Source organism: Schistocerca serialis, chromosome 1 (genome assembly GCF_023864345.2).
Source record: "Schistocerca serialis cubense isolate TAMUIC-IGC-003099 chromosome 1, iqSchSeri2.2, whole genome shotgun sequence".
In the NCBI taxonomy this organism is placed as follows: domain Eukaryota; kingdom Metazoa; phylum Arthropoda; class Insecta; order Orthoptera; family Acrididae; genus Schistocerca; species Schistocerca serialis.
The window spans coordinates 455,463,817-455,483,454 of record NC_064638.1 but is presented as its reverse complement, the minus strand read 5'-3'; positions in this window follow the sequence as shown (position 1 = coordinate 455,483,454).

The following is a 19,638-nucleotide window of genomic DNA, read 5'->3' as shown; positions in this document are numbered from 1 at the left end:
TCTCCTACACTGGCCGTACACCACTGGTGATCGTCGAGGGGACACTGAATAGTGCACGGTACATCCAAACCGTCATCGAACCCATCGTTCTACCATTCCTAGACCGGCAAGGGAACTTGCTGTTCCAAAAGGACAATGCACGTCCGCATGTATCCCGTGCCACCCAACGTGCTCTAGAAGGTGTAAGTCAACTACCCTGGCCAGCAAGATCTCCGGATCTGTCCCCCATTGAGCATGTTTGGGACTGGATGAAGCGTCGTCTCACGCGGTCTGCACGTCCAGCACGAACGCTGGTCCAACTGAGGCGCCAGGTGGAAATGGCATGGCAAGCCGTTCCACAGGACTACATCCAGCATCTCTACGATCGTCTCCATGGGAGAATAGCAGCCTGCATTGCTGCGAAAGGTGGATATACACTGTACTAGTGCCGACATTGTGCATGCTCTGTTGCCTGTGTCTATGTGCCTGTGGTTCTGTCAGTGTGATCATGTGATGTATCTGACCCCAGGAATGTGTCAATAAAGTTTTCCCTTCCTGGGACAATGAATTCACGGTGTTCTTATTTCAATTTCCAGGAGTGTATTATAGCAGAAATCCTAGAATATTATTTAGTATATGACTCGATACATTTAATGTGGAGTAAACCGACGTGTAGCGTGATGCAGTGTATGAGTCCTTTATTACAATGTTCTAGAAAAATACCAGGGAAAAAGAAGAGTTAATTTGAATTATTTTAGACTCTCTGAACCGATTTCAGAATCTCCTGCTTAGATATTCATTGTTGAAATTAGTAGCCTCTAAGCTTTATATAGTTTGTTGCCTTCCGAGGTAATATATTTTAGAGATATCACTGTCGATCTAGTGACTATGTTTTATACCGGGAAAATCCAGAAGGCATGCTTCTGCAATATTGTTTAGGAATGCTAAAGAATGAATGCGTGCTAAAACAATTTCACAGTACCGATAGCTGATTTTCGAAAAAGAAATTCCTGTTATTACGGATATCTTGTGTTCATGCGAATAGAAATAAAAAAGACTCTGATCGAGGATTTGTTAATCTACATTTCAGTTCTATAAATAGAATTCAAATAAAAGTAAAAAGTTAATTTGGTGACAGCGAGAATTGAACAGCCGACAACACGATATAGAATTTTAAATGTTACCTACTGAGCTGCACGAGACATTACAACAGACAGGCGGATTGTTTTGTAGGTGATAGTGCCCAGAAATTTACGAAGTCGATTTTTTTCTGCCCGTGCTATAGACTGAAACAGTTTTCCAGAAGTGTTCAAAAGAATAATCCAACTGTGAAAATACGATTGAGAGAAAGACCTGTGGGTACAGAGTGGTGGCGCAGCTGAACTACCAATCACATTCGATTCTACAAGTGAAAACTTGGAGAGATGTTATTTCCACTGGTACGTGACTGTTTTCCGTATGTCTGGCAGTTGTCCTCTTAAAACTGGAGCGACCACACGTTTGCTATTATTAATATAAATAATAATTTGCTCATTTACAACATATTTTAAACATGTGATTTGCGCAATCTCTTCGTGCTTTAAGCTCTTTGAAACATGTCGTCAGCCTCCCCAAGTGGAAAGTAACCCGTAACGTTTTCGTGGAGTGCAAGCGTGCCACCAGAAGGGCCATTTTGGGAGGCGGAATTCCGCAAAGAGACCGCCAGCGGGAAGTTACGGAGGCGCACAGAAACGAGAGCACTCGTACACGTGAGACGGTAATTACTCCTGTCTATTAGCCTGTTTCATCTATCCGCTTTGTGTGGGGCGAACGACACCGAAACGCAGCGTACTTCGCACTCTGCTTGCGCTTTTTTCTACACTGCAGTGTAACACGTTTCAGGTTCGGCCGGTTCTCCATTTATTCCGACTCTGTCATCTTTCTCTCTCTCTCTCTCTCTCTCTCTCTCTGCAAACCCCATCGTGGTTTTTTCTCTCTCGTTCGCCCGCCCATCGCATCGCGGGGGCTGCAGTTCCACGTGGAATTTCGCGCTGTGCCAGTCGGCTGCAGCCATCAGTCGGCGAGCAGAACAAAGAGCGGTGAGCTATCCGCGGCCGCTGATACCATTCGCCGCTTGTCAGGCAGCACAAAGGTGACGTCCTATTTACGAAATCAACACCAGGCGAGCCGAGCCGAGCCGACCCGCACTCGTTCACCTCGCATCAGCTCATCGCACCTCCCTCGGCGCGAGAGGCCACGGCAGAACTGCCCGTTGCGAGTCAAAGCCCGCGCACGAAATACCGCTGTCACACCGATACGGTTGAAGCCACCACACCAGCTAGTTATGTATCTTTCTCCCTGCTCTTTCTTTTTTTTTACGCAGTAATGTATTTCACGTACCTCTGTTGTGCCAGTGAACTGGAGTTAATCTCTTTTTCACGTGTCTGCCACGTTTTATTCACCTCGCCGCGCGATCGCTGTAAGGACTATTGCCGTTGTGTGAGCTCTATTGTACAAAGTGTAATTTGGAATTTAAAAGCACCGGATCATTTTTTTCAAGTGGACAGTGTGTGCCACAAACGAAATGGAGCGTTACCAGTTTTTAATTTTCTGTAAGGTGAATTGTAAAGTATGAGAGTATACAAAGATGACATGCTCTTCAATACAAGTTCACTGAACCTCGACCACAACACCATCCACACGAGTTTGTCTTCCAGCAGCGTGAGCGGTGAAGTGAAAATGTGTTTCGCCAGATTCGGATTTCTCTGAAAAACTGGGTACTTCCTTCGTGAGAATGAAACGTCACAGTGTGTTCCGCATTTAGAAATCATTTGTAAAACTGTATTATGAAAAAAAATTCATTTGTTAATTAAGGAAGGGATGTTCAATCGAATTGTGAAGAAACGAACTTCATAGCACAAGTTGATGAAAAGGAGGGATAGGTTGATAGATGCATCGTTGGACAGCAAGGAATATGACTGGTGGCGGCGGGAGAGTGGGGAGGAGGTATGGTAGGAAAAAATTTTAAAGGTAGCCCGAGGCTTGAATTCAGTAAGCACGTTCAAATGGATTCAGTATGCAATAACTATGCAGATGATAAGACTTGTACGAGATCGCCATCAAGGACAGCTCCATCAGACGTCTTCGCATGGAACAACGTCACCACCACCAACAACAACAACAAAACGGAAGGATCTGCAGGGTAGGTCCCGGACATACTCGCGAAATTTCATCGGACATATTCTTAGAATTTAGTCGTCGTATTCAGCGCCTATTAACTGAACCCTTTGTTGTAAGTTGTCTACAGTCCTCTCAGTTTCTTGTTATAATTTTGATTTGCCGATATCCAAATAAACTATAATGAAAATGCGATGCTTCCTTGCTGCAGGTGAATGACGCAGAATCTTAACTGCTCAGTAGTCCAGAATAAATGATTTATTTCAATCAAACTGACTGGAAATTGTCTTCGTTGAATCTTTGGCGTATACTTAGTTGTGGTTGATGGCGCCCGCTTTACCTTTTGGGCCATGAAATAAATTCACTGTAGCAGAGTGACTTACACGCACCTTCGTTAAATATAGTGCCTAATAGACAGAAATCATATACAAAAAGTCTCGATTTTTTTCTATTTTTGTAGTTCCACTGGTCTTTGTAAATCATCAATTTAACTAGATTCTGACACAAGTTCTGTCAGGACAATGTATGTTACATTAAGCCTTTTCATATGTTTCAAAAGTTGTCTTTTCATTAATATGTATCCCGTAAACATCTATACGTATTTATATCGTTAACTTCTTTACTCAGAACAAACTCAGTTCCAGCAGATTGTAAGCCCCTATTGAAACTCGAATCAGCTGGCACCACTTTCAAAGACCGCAACGGCACCTGCAGGCCAGCTCCTTGCATTCGTATCATAGTTACTCACGTATAAGCGTCAGACTGGTGGTTACAAGACAGCCTGCGAGCAGCATAACTGCGATCGAAGTCCCCTGTTTACGACAGTACGTAACTTCGTCGCGGAAGAAACATGGCAACATGAAGTCATCCGTAAATCCATAAATTAGAAATCATCATTTAAGCTCAGAAAACCTGAAAGATAAAAAAATTTCATTCCGTAACTCATCACATCAGTCCCCACAGCTAGAACACATGCTATGGAGTCACAGCTCCTTGTTTGTTTCATTGTTTTCGCGCAAGACCCGTTGAACAGACGTAATGTTAAATTACATGTTGCACTAGATTGGTTGACTATATTTTGTGCCCAATTATGTAACATAATGAAACCTGAGCAGGATACTGATGTGACTTCACCAGTAGAATTAAACGAAACAGGTATCGGAAACCATAACTGTACAGGATTGACAGAACAGCCTGAAAAGTTGTAAGGGTCTTGCAGGGTAGGTTGAGCTGAGAAATAATTGCTAAGAAAAAAATTCGATACCTTGCGATGTTTCCGAGTTAATTAGCATCGTGGTTAGAGAATCACGCAGTTGCGTGAGCAGGTTCAAGCGAGCCAGTTCACCAAAGTTGATCTTCTTTCGCTTTCCTAAAACCGGAAGTAAAAGAGCGATACAAAAACTAGACATGAGACTGTAGTAAGGACTGAACCCGAGCCAAGGGCTGAGCAGGCTCGTGCGCTACTATATACGCTTTGACAACGACTGACACTAATGTAGGCTATCTAAGAGCCGCTTGAATCTGTGTGCGTAACTGCCTGATTGGTTAATTTCTATGTTAATTAATTCGAAAACGGCGCAAAGTGTCGATTTTTTTCCTTGACAATTATTTCGCAGCACAGTCTACTCTGCAACGAAGTTACAAGCTTTCCGGACTGTTTCTAACTGCACTGTATAGGCTAAATATAAGCGCACGGATATGCGATGAAATTGGTAAGAATTAATTTCATGCAGTCCTCATTTTCGCTATTGCACGGTGTAATTGTCATTTTATAGCCGTCTTGCCGGAATAAAATTCGTATGTGATAGAGACGTCTGTTTTCGGCCATAGTCTGTAACACGTGTACGAAGCGTCAGCCCAGGGCCGGCCGCGGTGTTCTAGCGGTTCTAGGCGCTCAGTCCGGAACCGCGCGACTGCTACGGTCGCAGGTTCGAATCCTGCCTCGGGCATGGATGTGTATGATGTCCTTAGGTTAGTTAGGTTTAAGTAGTTCTAAGTTCTAGGGGACTGATGACCATAGATGTTAAGTCCCATAGTGCTCAGAGCCATAGTGCTCAGAGCCGTCAGCCCAGGCTACTCGCTGCTCCGTGGCGCAGTCGTTTCTATGTATGTGAAATGAATCAATAAAGTGGCGAGACACCGACGGAATGAATGGTTGCAGTTGTTCTGTTCATACGATATTCTCATAGACGATCTGTCATTTTTACAGCCAAACCTCATAGACTAACGGACCGTTTTCTATTGAAAATAAATCGTGATCTTCCTGGTTCAGCCAATGCAGCGCGATGTATGAATGACAACTAAGCTAATAACAAGCACGAATTAGCGTAAATTGTGCACTCAACGTGTCATTTGCAGTATTACGCTGCACACACGTACACGCACCATCAAATAACCGCCTTCTGTCATTTAAAAAATAAACTTCTCAACTTCACATCCCGCTTCGCGCTCCGACGAACGACCCGCGCTTCCACTGTTCTATAAGGGAGATCCCAACACTCTCCCTTTTGGCGACAACCGCCAGCGATCTAGCGCCAAAGAAACACATGGGTCGCTAACTGCGAGCTATCGATACGTGCAACGATACGCAGCTTGCAAGACACGAAATTAGAGACGATGGATTTTAGCACAGGAGAGGGACGCTAAATTTAAAGAGATTAGCAAAGTACAAGGGATGCGTCAGTAAGCACTAAGTGTTCAGCGCCGCAGCTGCAGTTAGAGCTGTTGAGGCTTTGTGAAGGTACAGTGGCTCCGGCTTTCTCGGAGACACCGACTGATGTTTAAGAATTGCATTTTACAATACACAGCTGAATGTCCTTACTTTTATTAACGACAGTCGATTGTTGCAATGTCATATGCAACTTCTAGAATCTTCCATCATTATTATTAACCATTCATGTGTAACGGCTATGTCCTGACAAAATCGAAGACTGTTGTTCAACCTAGTTCGCTCTGTCTGAGTTCAGACACTTTTGAGTTCAATGTAGGAGAACAAGGCAGACAAAACCGTCTCTGAAATTGTTAGATAATTTAATTCACTGTGAGAAAAGTAAATTTCCCTCTTTGAACTTGAAACTAACAAAAACAACGAGAAAAAAAGTAGCAGGACAATTTGTGTAGCAGAAGCGGAATGCTTATGCACATTGACTGAATACGTTCTTGTTTGGAATATAGATTTTGTAAATTTTCTTTTACATTTGTAGACGGCTTAGACTAAGTTAACTTCTAAGTTAACTTTTAATTCTCTGTCCTGTCTGCTCCCGGTAGCTGACTGGTCAGCGCGACAGCGTGTTAATCGTAAGGGCCCGGGTTCGATTCCCGGCTGGGTCGGATATTTCCTCCGCTCAGAGACTGGGTGTTGTGTTGTCCTAATCATCATCATCTCAACCCATCGACGCGCAAGTCGACGAAGTGGCGTCATATCTAAAAACTGGCACCCGGCGAACGGTCTACCTGACGGTAGTTTGTTTTGACTGCCTTCGTAGCTGAAAGCTAAGGTTGCCTGATACCTTTTGGAGAGCGGGGGTTCGATTCCCGCTGCTGCCCTGGTGTGTTCTACGGTGGGAGGACTGGATCGGAGTGCATTCAGGGTCGTCAGGCCAACTGAAGAGCGGCTCGAACGAGTAATAGCGGTTCCACTTCACAGAAACTGACAACGGCCAAAACCGTACCATTAACGATGCGTTATCCAGAGGTCCTGAAAGTGCTGCTGTTTTAAAACAGCATACAAGGGTGGTTTGAAAAGTTCTCGGAATCACCACGAGAGGTCAGCGCTAGCGCAACGAGTTGTTGATGTGATATGTTGCCTGTAAACACGTGCCACGTCAGCGGTCTTGGAATAGAGCTGTGGCGGTGACGTGGCTCTGTTGTTCCCGCGTAGTGATTTGCGAAGATGCAAAAAATCGAGATTCGAGCAGTGAGTAAGTACTTCCTAAAGAAAGATATGAAAGCACAGGACATTGATGCCGATTTCCAGAGTGCACTGGGGGACTCTGCTCTTTCATATTCAACTGTTGTCAAGTGGACAAATGAATTTAAATTTGATCCAGAGAGCTTAGATGATGATCCGCGCAGTGTTCGGCCAAGATGTGTCACTACTCCAGAAATCATTTCAAAAGTGTAGAAAATGGTCTTAGAGGATCGCCGATTGAAAGTGTGAGAAATTGCTCACGCTTGCCCGATGTCATCTGAAAGAGTACATCACATTTTAACTGAAGAATCAGAAAAGAATCTGCAAGATAGGTGCAGCGACTCTTGGCGCTAGATCAAAAACACTTGGCAATGGATATATCGGAACAATGCTTAGTCCGTTTTAGGAGAAACGAACAAGATTTTTTTGCGGCAGCTTGTGACCGTAGACTGTACCTGGGTGCACTACTATACCCCAGATACAAAACAAACGTCAAAGTAGTGGTAACATGCTGATTCTCCGCCACCAAAGAAAACAAAGACAATTCCTTCGGCGGGAAATGTCATGGCATCACTGTTCTGGAATGCGAAAGGGATTCTCTTTGTAGATTATCTCTCCACAGGGCAAACAATTTTGGAGAATACTATGATAACCTCCTGAACAAACTGCAACAAAAGATACGGGAAAAAGGCCAGGTTTAGCAAGGAATAAAGTCATCTTCCATCAAGACATGCACCCCCGCACACATTTGCCGTCGCCTAGGCAAAATTACGCGAACGAAAGTATGATTTGTTGGCACACCCACCTTATTCACCTGATATGTCTCCATTAGACTTCCATCTCTGCCCAAACTGAAAATTTTTCTTGGTGGACGAAGATTCACCTCAAACGAAAAACTAATAGCCGGAGTTGACAACTATTTTTCAGGCCTGAAGGAAACTCATTTTCGAGACGGGATCAAGACACTGCAACGTCGTTGGACCAAGTGGATTAGTCTACAAGGAGACTACATTGAAAAATAAATAAAAAGTTTGTGATGTAAGTACTTTTTTCTATTCCGTTACGAGTACTTTTCAAACCACCCTCGTATGTTCATAAGGCATAAGTCGTAATATAAAAACCGTTAAATATGAGCTTGAGTTAAATACCACTAATTCCAATATGACATCTCCCAATTTATTTAAGCCAAAATACACCTTTGTAAGAAAAGAGCCAAAGTACCTCTCGCAACGTATACGTGAGCAAGGGCACGTTACGAGCGGTACGGGGGAAGGCGGGAGGTGGCTGCATGGCAGGCAGCCGGCAGTGAGTGGACCGCACGCCGCACTGCTGTGGCGCCGTCAGCTGCAGTTTGTCTTCATAGCCGCCAGGCTAGCCGCGTCCGGCCGGCGAAGAGCAGAGCGGCTGCCCGCTGCTATCTCGGGACAACCACCCGACCAGGCGACACAACAGGCAACAGGGGCGCCGCACAACGCCGCCGTTCTCATCTCATTATCACCGTAAATGAAAACAAATTTTCTTGCCAGAAGTGGGTGCGATTAGTATTAGGGCAAAAACTCATCGCAAGCTTCCAGGTACACTGTGTCGCCTTAGAGTGCACTGTAATTATTCGTCTGTTTCCTAGACTTCACCTAGTAAAAACGAAAAAAATAAATAGGAACAAAAACGTTCAGAGGATTTCCGCGATGCCTGTCCAGGGACTCCTTCCACTTAGTGAAGAAATTTATTACAACTCTAAGCCATTTTAGGGGACTAAAATGGTTGCACACTTCCGCCCTGAATGCAGCTGGCGCGTATGTATTCACGAACCATATTAAGTCACTACCACCATTTCATCTGGATGTAGTTTGTGATAACGGCAGTCCCTGCAAACGGAACACAATTTGATGCACACAACATTGAATCACAAACATAAAGTCTGTCAAATGGCAACATAAACTGAACATAACAGAATAAAAAATAACGACGGTGGTTAGATACGTCGGCCGGCCGGAGTGGCCGTGCGGTTCTAGGCGCTACAGTCTGGAGCCGAGCGACCGCTACGGTCGCAGGTTCGAATCCTTCCTCGGGCATGGATGTGTGTAATGTCCTTAGGTTAGTTAGGTTTAAGTAGTTGTAAGTTCTAGGGGACTGATGACCTCAGCAGTTAAGTCCCATAGTGCTCAGAGCCATTTGAAACATTTAATTCATATCGAAATGATTTCGTTTGTACCGGGAACCAAAGCGACGCTTTCCGTTGCGCTAGGTGTCACGCGGAAGTCGTCATTTGTTTGTGCAGATTCCAGCTATACACTGCAAAAACGAAATTAAAAGCATCTACAGAAACACTAGAGAAAATGCGCCTAATGGCTTACTCTCCTCTCTCTCTCTCTCTCTCTCTCTCTCTCTATATATATATATATATATATATATATATTGTAAGGTGTCAGGCAAATCCGACACCTTCCATGAAAACCCTGACATAATAAGCAAATCCGGCAGTATGTCACATAGCTCCGAATAAATCCTGACATTAAATTAACCAAAGTAATACGAGTAACGAGTGAGCAAATGGAATACCACAGACTAATACAAAAATGCCTAAATGCATGTCATACCTTCCCACCGTGAGACAGACGCCGTTCCGAGGGGAGAAACGACAACAGAAGCCGAGAGCAGAACCGTGTTAAGCTAGAAGGCCCTACGATAACGGACGGACACCCACGTCGCCAGCTAACCGACAGGACCACCCCCCAGCCCATTTTAAAAGCTAGAGCCTTCCAGAAGAACAGTATAGATCCTACGATAACACTAAAAGGGCCACACCAGCCGCAAGTTTTAGCGTGAGACTTTTTCGCGTCTCTGTTACGTTGCAAACGTTAACAACATTGCCCCACCACGAAAAGTAACCGCCACGACCACCCCCCAGCCCATGTTAAAAGATAGAGCCCTCCAGAAAAACAGTATAGATCTTACGATAACACTAAAAGGGCCACATCAGCTGCAAGTTTTAGCGTGAGACTTTTTCGCGTCTCTGTTACGTTGCAAACTTTAAAAACATTGCCCCACCACGAAAAGTATAACGTTTCTCATTGGATGGACAGAAGTTTTGTAGGCGGAGTTCAAGGTTAACATTGAGACCCTGATTGGTCAGATGACCAACTTCGGTAAATTGTAGTAAGGAGAAGTTAGAAAAGAGTTGCTTCGGAGATGGCGAGCTGTATGGAGCTGCGCCAGCCGCCGCCCCCTGACGAACACCGTCAAGGTAATGAACGCACGCGATGCCGCATTTTTGAACACATAAGGCTTCACTCAGAACTGCAGAAGTCTCATCTGTTACATCCCCTTTTTACGTAATACTAGTGTCGATCGTCAATTGAAGCTCATGGTATTCACATTTGCTACGTAAGTTAAAATCTGAAACGCGATGATTTTTCTGTTAGATAATTATTGAGAAGCCACATCAGCCACTGTAATTTACGACAAGTTAGATAAGTAATTAAAGATAATTGAGGGTCACTGTAGACCTTTTTGATAGTTTTCTCTTTTGTGAAACTTAATTTAAACTTAGATTATAGATGTGATATGGCATAGGTCATCCTTAGATCCATTGTAGGACTTGGAAACCCACTCAGGGAATATTCGTTCACATTTTTGTTGAACGCAGTTGGTTTTTATCATCCTGTATTAAAATATTTCCTTTTATCAGTAGTGCAATTTATAAACAATGTTTCGTGAGTAGAATAAAATTTCCAATGGTAAACTTAACTGCTTTTTCGATGTTATTTTACCAGATAACTAAAAATAGGAAAGCCCTGAACCCCTTCCACTAAATTTAGCTAGTATTAAGATTCTTTTACAGGGAGTGCAGTGGAGCTGACGCTGAAATCATTAAGTATTTGGCTATATCATCGCTAGTCTCACTGAACTCTTCTGAACTCTACATGTCATGTGTGGTCTGGCGTCTCCTTACCAGCAACAGGTTCCAGGTTCAAACTAGTCAATTCCCTAAACAACACGCTCAGAGCATCGTTGCGCGAAAGTGGTAGGGAGACACGACATAGAACAACAGACACCACGCAGAATGTTAGAAAATATATTCTAACATTCTACATATATATATGGGGGGGGGGGGCGAGAAAACCCGAGAGATTATAAAATGTATTTTCCCAGTCACATCACATTCTATGATGTACGAGATCGTTATTGTACCTCAGCTTGTTGGGGACGTGGTGGATCGCTTTGTGACGCGCCCGCCGTGCCTAGTCGGATCGACGGCGAGCGCGTTTTGAATTAGGGATGCCGTCTTGGTGGCGCACCGCCCGCTCCCTAAGACGTATGTCGCAGGATAACTGTCAGGGGCCTGGGGGCCGTGGTGCGGATTGCCGTCCAGGCCACGTACCGCCCCCGCAATAAACCAGCCGCCACCGCTCCTGCCGCCGCTCCTTGAGGGATACGGAATTGCGGTACAAGGTTAAGTGTTTGTCAGAACGGGGGACGCCAGGGGATGACGCGCCGTCGTGAGGGGGAACGCGGCGATACGTGCCCTAATCCCGCTGCGCGACTTATCAGCGGCGCCTGCCCTGCTGCTGCCGGGGCAGCGGAGCGGAGCGCACGGCCCGTCTTGTTTTCCCGGGGAACGAAGCACTCTGTCTCATAAACCTCAAGTGGTATTGAGCCATAGCGAGGAGGCGTTGAAAGCTTTCCCCAAGTAATGCATTCTGAAGAGCCACCGCCAATACTTCTGCTCCTGCGAGGGTCAAAATATTCCATTAATTTATCCTAGTTCTCCAACACAAAATTCACAATGCTTTCAATTGACGCGATCAGGCCCAATCGACCACGCCCTGCTACGACGCTCCTGTTGGTTCTGTTTTCAGTTCTCTATCGCCAATCATCTTACCGTCGACTGCAGCAAGTCCGTATGGATTTCATTCCGTCTCTCCACTTATTTGTCCTCCTCAGTAGTCTTGTTCTGCGGGATGCAAAATCCATGGATTTAGCCCCTTAGAAGCCGTTTGTTCTCATTACACCTATAATATTTGAGCCTTTGTAGATATCATCCAGTTCATTATTATTCCGAATAATCCACTCCCCAGTGATCTCATCAAAGGTCTCCGTAAAGCTTACGACTCAAGACGAGGCGATAGAAGAAGTCAGTGGGGAAGAGACAGGGGATAATATATTAGAATCAGTATTTAAAAGTGCTTTGGAAGCCTTAAGATCGAATAAGGCAGAAGAGGTGGATAACATTCTATTGGAATTTTTAAAATGATTGGGGGGAGCAGCAACAATAAGACTCTTAACGTTGGTCGGTACACCCAATTACACACAGTTCCAATGATAACAAGACACTACAGGTGAGTGGATTACCGCACAGTCATCTTAATCGTTGACGCATCCAAGTTGCTGACGTGAACAATATGCAGAGGAATGGTAAAGCTAATTGAGGATTTGTTAGATGACTATCAGCTTGGTTGTAGGAAAGGTAAAGGCACCAGAGAGGCAGTTCTGTCGTTGCGGTTGATAATGGAACCAAAACTAAAGAAAAATCAATACACGTTCATATATTTGTTGACCTGGAAAAAGCGTCCAACAATGTCAGATAGTGCCAACCGTTTGAAAATTTGAGAAAGGGAGGGGTACAACATAGGGACAGACGGTAAATATGCAATATATACGCCAACGAAGAGGGGAAAGAGCCCAAGACTAAGAACGACGTGCTCGGATAGGGTACAAGACAGGGATGTAGTTTTCACCCCTACTGTCCAATCTATACATCCAAGAAGCAATGATAAATGTAAAAGAAAGCTTGAAGAGTGGGATTAGAATTCAATGTGAATGGATATCTATGATAAGATTCGCTGATGACATTGCTATCGTCAGTAACATTGAAGAAGAATTACAGGACCTGCTGAATGGAATGAATAGTCTAATGCATACAGACTGTGGATTCAGAATAAACCGAAGGAAGGCAAATGTAATGAGTAGTATCAGAAATGAGAACAGAGAGAAACGCAACATCAAAATTGGTGATCACGAAGCAAGTGAAGTTAAAGATTTCTACTACATAGACAGCAAAATACCCAGTGACGTACGGAGTAAGGAGGGCGTAAAAAGCTGACTATCACTGGCAAAGAGGGCGTTCCTGGCCAAAAGAAGTGTACAAGTATCAAACATAGGCCTTCGTTTGAGGAAGAAATTGCTGCGAATGTTGGTTTGGAGCACAGAATTGTATGGGAGTGAGGCATGGACTGTGACTGATTCGGAACAGAAGAGAATCGAAGCATTTGATATGTGGTGCTACAGACGAATGTTGAAGATTGGGTCGACTGATACGGAAAGGAATGAATAGGTTCTGCGCAGAATCGGAGAGGAAAGGTATATGTGGAAAACACTACAATGACAAGGATCATGATGACAGGACATCTGTTAAGACGTCGGGTAATAACTTCCACAGTAGTGGAGGGAGTTGTAGAGGGTAAAAACTGTATAGGAAGACAGGATTCGAATACATCCAGCAAATAATTGACGACGTAGGTTGCAAGCGCTGCTCTGAGTCGAATTCGTAGCGGGCCGCGTCCAATGCGCAGGACTGTATTCATACACAGAGCACTAAATAGCCTTATAAATAATTATGTACACTTTGATTTATAAGGCTATTTCATGTTTTGTGTATCAACACGGCCCTGTACAACGGATAACGTATAGACTAGACAGTACCATCTGTCTGATTCTACTGCACTACTTGTACTCGAGATCCGATTACCATAATTTACCGCATTCTATGTTTGTCAGCGGGGCCGCTCACGTATGTTGTGCTTCCGCTCCATGAAGCTCGTCTGTACATCTGTTCCTAATTTGTGCGGCTGCCTTTACGTATGGCAACCAGTAAGGTAATTAAAGGATTTTTCGGTTTTTATTTTTACGGTTTACTTACCCGCCGCTTTCAGCTCCATTTCATCAAACCTTAAAAAATGTTTCTCTTAAATTTTTCATCATTCCAGTTCTCTTCAGGAACCTACTTGACAGATGTTGGAGATTTTCAGGTTTGACATTCTAATCGCATTCTGCCCATGTAATCACTTTTATGGACGCAGTGCGCAATGACCAATTTCTGTAAGTTTGCATAAAAACGTTTCCCTTAGAGTACGTTTTTGCACAATATGTGTTCAGAACATTTCCTTAAATTTGTTTTTGCAATTTTTTGCATTGCAGATAATCTGAAGATTCCTACGGCAGGTGAAACGCATCACTGAAATTTAAAAATAAAATCCTCCGCAACCAACACTGTATTTTTATCTCAAATCTTCTACTGGTTGCTGTTTCAGCAGCAACGACAGATGCAAGAATAATCGCTATTTAAACTGTAGAAACCACTGACTGTTAGCTTTCTGACAGATGAATTCATGTATGCCGTCGTTGATAGAAGGCCACCCTTTGCTTTCATCGATCTTTTGCTGTGAAGAGAGGCGCATCCACACTAACATCTGCGGAACAAGATGAGCTGGATTCTTTTTAAAACAAACAAAAAACTGCTGAAAAATTCGTTTCTGCTTTTAGTTTTGGCCAGCACCCCACAGATGAGTATCAGTTTCGCGCGAAGATTTCCCATTGCTATGGCTTCGTGTAAAATGTATCGCATGCTTTCCTCTGGTATGTCCAAAGAGTCACTAAACCGTATTTGTAACGAAGATATTCAAAAGGAATTACAGAAGTTTTACCCAGTGTCTGTACAATATTCTCGGTGGGTGCAATACGCCACTTTCCAAATTACATTCAGCTATTCGAGAACTGCCTCCATCTTCAGCGTCTAGTCGAAAATCTATGGCTGTCCATGGCTCTTAAATCAACACAGGTGCTGCTGTCATTGGCAACAACAATATGTTGTCGTTAGCTACGTGTCCCTGAATTTTTCGGCCAGCTAGTTGAGATGTTGCCGCAGAGTTGCCGAACATCAGACTGTAGACCCTCTTGGTTCCGTAAAGTCATATTCATACTAATTTCCGAGTTCGTGTCTACTCTGAAGTGGCGAGACGCCGCATTTTTTTTACGCCTTCTGATAGCCATTGATCTGTTTTTTGTGGCACTTATGAATCATTAATAGGCTTGCAGCTAAACTACTCCTTTTCCCCGTACCCTATCTGCAAAAGGCATATGTATCATATATCACGAAGTTTGGCAAATGGAGTCACGGGATCACAGTGATTGCTGACACATGGCATTGGTAATGGGCTAAGAACTTTGGACGCAAACGAATCGGTATTAATTCTTCTCGTTATTTTATCAACAGCCCTCCAGTGTTTGCTTTGAAGAACTTTGGCTTATTACTTTTGAAGTGCATTGTGGGTGGCGTCGCTTACTTATTATTAACTTACTCTGTGCTTTATTTTTTATGTAGAGAAGACACGGGTGTAACGAATAACCACTGCCCGTCCCCTATGTGACACTTTTAATACTTTCTCAAACAATGGAAACTCCAGATAGAAATATCAACATTGTAGAAAAAGATAGTGTTAATTACCGTAAAGAAGACACGTCAAGTTTCAGACAGGCACAATAAAAAGACACTTTTAATACTTTTCCTATTCTCGACTATGACTGTAGGGAGCTCTCATATACTGTCTTCCCTTAAGACACATCATCATCAACTTAATATTCCATTTTCTTTGCCAGTTATGTAAAAATATTAGCACATAATGTGTGTTAAATATACCTTGAAATTTTACGGTCAACGAAAACTTGCTTTCAAATTATTAACTTTAACTGAGCAAAGAGCTAGGTAAACAGCGCCTGTCTTCGGAGAATAAGTGAGAGGAAATGAAGCCCCTCACTAATGGCAGAAATGCATTAAGGAGCCGGCCTAAGACTCTCATCACAGTCGATAGCCTTATCCCGTTTCAGCCATGTCGCCTGTCTGACGTGAAAAGTGAGTTGTGAGCATTGGAAGTATGCGGAAATGTATGTTGTTTGTCTTCGTCTAGCTTCGGCCTCTAGGTTGTAAAATGTACGTGATCTGGAGAGTAGTGTGTAACGTCGCGATTTACCCAGATCATGGCAGCGACGGTTCGTCATGTAGTCTTGTAAGCGAAAGCCACTCGAAACTAATGGAGTTTTTCGCTCGATGGCATTCGAAGCGTTTGCGCTGCAAGGAGTGGTGATGATCATGGTAGACCTGTTACAGGATATGACTTAAGTTCGCCAGACAAAAACACTAGTCACCCCTTCAAAAGAACACGCTGTTCGTTTTGGAGCACTGTTGGTAGTATAGGACTGGTACCAAGCGATTACGTAACGCTCCATCGCTTACGAAAATACGACAGTAAAGTTGTGTGCATGTGTGGGTACCAGTAGTGTGTGGAATGAGTTAAATAACAGGGCTCGACGTGGAGATATGTTTTGATGTGGTCATGACCCATGTCCAGACAGTGAATGAAGTATCCCGATTTGTTGGTATATAAATCCGGAATATCCGTCATGTCTACAAGAAATGTTGTACAACTCACAATAATGTAACCCGGGATAACCGACAGAACCCGGAGATGTCACATTTTGTCAGCGACAATCGGTGTCAAACCCGAGAGGAATTGCTGCTGTCAGCGAATGCTGGTCCAGCTCAGTCAGTTTCCTGTAGATCACTGCAAGAGGAATTGTGTGCGACGGACAATTTTAGTGGAGTACACTGACGCCCTGGTGAAGGTCTTATCCCACAGAGTGTAGAGAGAGTAATTCAGGTGGGAAATGGTTTGTGATGATTTGGGGGTGTTCTTATTACCATGACTATGAGCCATTCAGTCGGGTTATTATTAACATGATACGAACCACGATGTTTATTTCACCCTTCCCGGTGACCAACGATTACGCTTTCTTCCACGTTTACATGATGAATATGCTGTGGACAATTCCGTCTTCGAAGATGAACAAAACCGTGCCCACAGGGCAGCACGCTCATGTTTCCAGTTTGATGTACAGGTAAGCTGCACACTTCGATTGGTCGTTTGAATCACCTGACCGTAATCCCACAGAGACTACGAAAAATCACCTCAATGCTTAAGAATTTGGACGTCTGTCGATATATTTACTCTCCGATTCGATGTATTTAGACATTTATAAATTTGCCGTGAACTTGATGTTAGCATTTTTAACTAGCACGATGTTTTACTTTTTGTGCAAAAACTGTTGTGACTATCAATGTTTCCTGCATACGTGCAGTGTGATTACATTGTGTTTAAAATTAAGAGGACTACTTTTTTTTTTCAAGCTCCGAGAGGTCAAGAAATGGAAACCGCAGTGAAAAAGAAAAATGTTTGGTTTGCAACATTTAGTTACGCATTCCTGCTACGTCTATGTATAGTCGCCGCTCAGACTCCGACATTTGTCGGACCAACTTTCCAATACACTCGTCATATAAGGCAGGCACCTGTGCTTTTTGTCAATTCCCTAGCTGGTCTGCAGCTTGTTCTCTGTGCCAAAATACTGTCCTCTTAGCCAGAGGTTCATGTGAGCAAAGAGATGAAAATCAGAGGACGCAAAGTCCGGGCTGTATGATGAATGACGTTGCACATCGCATCGAAAACGGTACAACAGCGTCTTGTTGCAGCTGCAGTGTGCGGCCTAGCGTTGACATGAAGGACAGTGCCTTCAGTTCTCCCGACGATTTTCTCCAGTGGCCTGATCCACTCACTGAACAAGATCATCGGTTGACTCTCACTTCCTCCCCTGACCATAATGAAAGTCTGTGCCTCCTTCGTCTAAGTCCCTGCACCGTTGCCTAAACTTGCTGATACTCATGAAAGCTACGTTACTTAGGAAGCATGGAAATGAGGCGGAATTCCTTACTATGAAGAAACCGGATAACAGCACACTCTTCACACTTCACGGAAGACTCTATTGTTCCAGGCATCTTAACGCGCTCGCTGTGCGATCAGAACTGTAAAGTGCGACGTGACACGATCGACAGGCATACTGAAGAAACTATTCACTGTATCATCCAGTTCACTGTACTTTTTATTTAGCGAAAACTCAGAACTTGAAAACAAAAAAGTAGGTCTGGCATAGTCAGCATCGCAGCAAGAAAATACACTACTCGCCATTATAATAGCTACACCAAGAAGAAATGCAGATGATAAACGGGTATTCATTGGACAAATATACTACACTAGAACTGAGATGTGATTACATTTTCACGCAACTTGGGAGAGTAGATCCTGAGAAATCAATACCCACAACTACCACCTCTGGCCGCAATAACGGCCGTGATACGCCTGGGCATTGAGTCAACCAAACCGCAGCCATGGTCTCCGAGCTGATAGTCCATGCTGCTGCAAACGTCGTCGAACTGTTCGTGCGCATGGTTGTTGTCTTGCAAACGTCCCCATCTGTTGACTCACGGATCTAGACGTGGCTGCACTATCCGTTAGAGCCATGCGGATAAGATGCCTGTCATCTCGACTGCTAGTGATACGAGGCCGTTGGGATCGAGCACGGCGTTCCGTATTACCCTCCTGAAGCCACCGATTCCATATTCTACTAACAGTCATTGGATCTCGATCAACGCGAGCAACAATGAACAGGCCCTTGAGAAAGGAAATCACGTTACACTGTAATAGTAACAATAACAGCATGAAAAAATTAATCCCATGACTAAAAGTAAACAGATGTTAGTATTCTGTAACAGCATAGAAGTCTGCGCTTCCTGAAAATATAATTTTTTTTCTATGTACCTGTAATATGCTACCAGCATAATTACAAATGAAATTTTACTGTAATAAATAAGTAATACCACAATTAGGTACCAAAATGATATTTATAAACCAGATATTTCTATCTGTTGCGTATTTCAGCCTTCATTGCTCATCTTGTAGTCTTTATCTTCCATCAGAAAAATGTATATGCTGTACATAAAAAAACAAACTTGATTCCACAAGTAAACAATAGAGCTGTTTGTCGTACTCTGATGTTTGACACACTCCATAGAATAAACACCATACTGAGAGCGTTTAGGGAGAATTTTACGGTGTACTGACGCGTCATTACATTAGCGTGTTGGTTTTCCGAAATGCTACGTCTTTTGTTGGTCAATCACGTTGTTGTGTCTGAGCTGTAAGTAACTTTCTGACCTCCCTACATAACGCGATCTAACCTTCTTGTCTCAGTGGCGTGCCCTTTGAGGGCATCGTAAACACAGTACGTTTTCACATCGCTATACTGATTATTGTGCGTTGCAAGTCATTTCCCACGATATCGACAATCGATATTCGTATAAACTGCCATAACCACTTCGGCGGAGTTAAGGAACTTAATAAAAGTGAGAAATGCGTTTGTGCAAAAAATTGGTTCAAATGGCTCTGAACACTATGGGACGAAACAGCTGTGATCATCAGTCCCCTAGAACTTAGAACTAGTTAAACCTAACTAACCTAAGGACATCACACACATCCATGCCCGAGGCAGGATTCGAACCTGCGACCGTAGCAGTCGCGCGGCTCCGAACTGAGCGCCTAGAACCGCTCTGACACCGCGGCCGGCGCGTTTGTGCACCTCGAAAAGAGTTCACTTATATCCTTCTATCATCATCAGGTTTAATTATGTGGGAGTAACCGTATCCCACGACC